Here is a 3,673-nt window from a genome sequence, read left to right on the forward strand (position 1 = left end):
CTTATTGTCATGACAGGTACTAAAAACGGTTCCTAAAGGTCGTTTTTAAACACGAGCCGCTCGGCTACTTTAATCAGCTCGAGGGAAGTGCATTAGACGGGCCTTCGGAGGGCGGCGGGATCGAGTCAATACGAGCGATGTAGACTCCGGGAGCCGGATTTTCCCCCGAAGGCATCGCGATCTGACGAGAAACTTTTCAAACCAGCAAAAACAAGGCGGCGAAGGACGAACGAAATACTCAATATTTAAACGTTATTGACTAACATCCGACTTCTGATTCGATCAAACCAAACTCTATATCTTGCCATACGTGCATGACGTCCGGTTAGGAAACGGACATGCGGTGGTTCGTTGCGTGCGGATCGTTGTCTGTCGTCTCTGAGGAGTCCTGAGGGACTTTGTGCGCAGTTCGGAGGAACCTTTGCATCCTAATACCGTGTCTGAAAGACAACGTTAAGAAAATGAACCCGCTCGAGAAAGCACAACGTCACAACATCCTAGTACAGTGTTGCTATACATTTATTCCTGACAATTCAACTGCGTATATACACACACACTATACGGCCAAACGTTCGAACAAATCTCTAGATAAATGGTTCCTCGAAGGTTTATCTGCTCAGTCAAGGGTCTTCGTTTCCTTCCTCGGAAAGGGAAACACCGACGTAGGGTTCTATTTAAACGCTTTAAGATTCCCAAAGAGAGACGGAGCAAAGAATCCTGCCGTGTGTAGTGTCGTGTTCGCGCCTTGTACTCGAAGAGGTCTTTCCTGCAAGGTATTCGATTCTCTGCTCTTAAATTGCCTCGAGACATTTCTCCAAATTATGCACACTTTTTTTTTTTTTTTTTTTTGGTATTAAATTTCCTATATTACGCGCAAAATGAAACGCTCGCTCCATTGACTTGATGACTTCCATCGAATTTTTGTGTTTTTCCGTCTCGCAGTCAGAAGCACCACACAGCGACGCCAAAGTGGCTTTTAAAATGGCCACGCTTATCATCGCTGCTCCACTAGTCTCACATAATCTCGCGTTCTGTCTCCTCACAGCTTCTGAAAATGGACTCTTAATTGTTTTATGCAGTCTTTACACACACATTTTCTGGCAGTTTAGCGCGCTGTGTGTGTGTGTGTGTGTGTGTGTGTGTGTGTGTGTCTAAGAGGAAATCCATTTGGTCTGGCAGTCTGATTGAAAGATTTTCAAGGAACAGCCATTAACTCCAGGATCAAAGGCTAACACCTCTTAAAATGCGCGCGCACACACACACAAACACACACACACACACACGTTTGACTTACTATCCTTGTGAAGACCTTCCACTGACATAATTATTAATACAGCTAATTAATGCTATACTACACCTAGATCTAGCCTTAATCTCAGAACCCAAAAGGAAACTTAATGGCTTATTTATTTATTTGTTTGTTTGTTTGTTTGTTTGTTTTTTTTATATAATAGCCGCATGATACAATTGGCAAGACTTCGCGACGGACAGTAACACACAAAAGGCTACGGATCACACAGTTAACACGGAGCAGGTGAGTATAGACGGTAACGGACCAATGACGGTGCAGAGGCGGAGACTGCACAAACACGTAATAATAAACAAAAGCGCACAGAACAAAACGTACCTGGGATCCAGGTGTGAAGTGTGTGTGTGTGTGTGCACGGTGTCGTTCCTGCGTCTCGCTCCCAAGTGTTCCCGAGATCCGGTCTCTGGATCCAGTGCATCCCTGATCTGGGTAAAGTGCTTGCTGAAGAGAAATCGAAGAATTTAACGAATGAATGAAAACAAAATGATGCACAAATGGACCGTCGGTTGTATCAGTGATTCTGGATTCAAACGTGTATGTACAGTGCGTTATACAGGAGCTGTACTAGAGGAAGGGACACGGTGACTTCCAGGATCATTCTATTTGTTTATTAACCTGGATGATGATGATGATGATGATGATGATGATTGGATTTAGATGTCCGGTAGGTGAATGAACAGGCAGCAGCTCTAGGAAATCATCCGGGTTTCACGCTCTGCTGGAAGAACAGGGTCACGGCGCTCTGAGAGAGAGAGAGAGAGAGAGAGAGAGAGAGAGAGAGAAAGAGAAAGGCACTAAGACGGGGGGGACAGAGAGACAGAGAGAAAGAGACAGAGAGAGAGAGATAGAGGACAGCGCTGAGAGAAAGAGAGAAAGAAAGACAGAGAGAGGGGGGACACAGAGAGAGACAGAGAGAAAGAGACAGAGAGAGAGAGATAGAGGACAGCGCTGAGAGAAAGAGAGAGAGAAAGACAGAGAGAGGGGGGACACAGAGAGAGACAGAGAGAAAGAGACAGAGAGAGAGAGATAGAGGACAGCGCTGAGAGAAAGAGAGAGAGAAAGACAGAGAGAGGGGGGACACAGAGAGAGACAGAGAGAAAGAGAGAGAGAGAGAGAAAGACAGAGAGAGAGGGGGGACACAGAGAGAGACAGAGAGAAAGAGAGACAGAGAAAGATAGAGAGGGGGGACACAGAGAGAAAGAGAGAAAGAGGGGGGACACAGAGAGAAAGAGAGAAAGAGAGAAAGAGAGAGAGAGAGAGGGGGGACACAGAGAGAGACAGAGAGAAAGAGAGAGAGAGAAAGATAGAGAGAGGGGGGACACAGAGAGAGACAGAGAGAAAGAGAGAGAAGGAGAGAGAGAAAGATAGAGAGAGGGGGACACAGAGAGAAAGAGGGGGGGCAGTGCTGAGAGAGAGAGGGGGGACACAGAGACAGAGAGAGAGGACAGCGCTGAGAGAAAGAGAGAGAGAGAAAGAGAGAGAGAGGGCAGTGCTCAGAGAGAGGGGGGACAGAGAGAGAGAGAGAGAGAGAGAGAGAGAAAGATAGAGAGAGGGGGGACACAGAGAAAGAGAGAGAGAGAGGACGGCACAGAGAGAGAGAGAGAGAGGATGGCGCTGAGAGAGAGAGAGAGTGAGAGAGAGAGAGAGGACGGCGCTGAGAGAGAGAGTGAGAGAGAGAGAGAGAGGGGACGGTGGTGAGAGAGAGAGAGAGAAAGATAGAGAGAGAGGGGACGGCGCTGAGAGAGAGAGAGAGAGAGAAAGATAGAGAGAGGGGGGACACAGAGAAAGAGAGAGAGAGAGGACGGCACAGAGAGAGAGAGAGAGAGGATGGCGCTGAGAGAGAGAGAGAGTGAGAGAGAGAGAGAGGACGGCGCTGAGAGAGAGAGTGAGAGAGAGAGAGAGGGGACGGTGGTGAGAGAGAGAGAGAGAAAGATAGAGAGAGAGGGGGCGGCGCTGAGAGAGAGAGAGAGAGAGAGAGAGAGAGAGGACGGCGCTGAGAGAGAGAGAGAGAGAGAGAGAGAGAGAGGACGGCGCTGAGAGAGAGAGAGAGAGAGAGAGAGAGAGAGAGGATGGCGCTGAGAGAGAGAGAGAGAGAGAGAGAGAGGACGGCGCTGAGAGAGAGAGAGAGAGAGAGAGAGAGAGAGAGAGAGGATGGCGCTGAGAGAGAGAGCGAGAGAGTGAGTGAGAGAGAGAGAGAGAGGACGGCGCTGAGAGAGAGAGAGAGAGAGAGAGAGAGAGAGAGGATGGCGCTGAGAGAGAGAGAGAGAGAGAGTGAGAGAGGACGGCGCTGAGAGAGAGAGAGAGAGAGAGAGAGAGAGGATGGCGCTGAGAGAGAGAGCGAGAGAGTGAGTGAGAGAGAGAGAG

This window comes from Ictalurus furcatus, chromosome 29 (genome assembly GCF_023375685.1).
Source record: "Ictalurus furcatus strain D&B chromosome 29, Billie_1.0, whole genome shotgun sequence".
Taxonomy (NCBI): domain Eukaryota; kingdom Metazoa; phylum Chordata; class Actinopteri; order Siluriformes; family Ictaluridae; genus Ictalurus; species Ictalurus furcatus.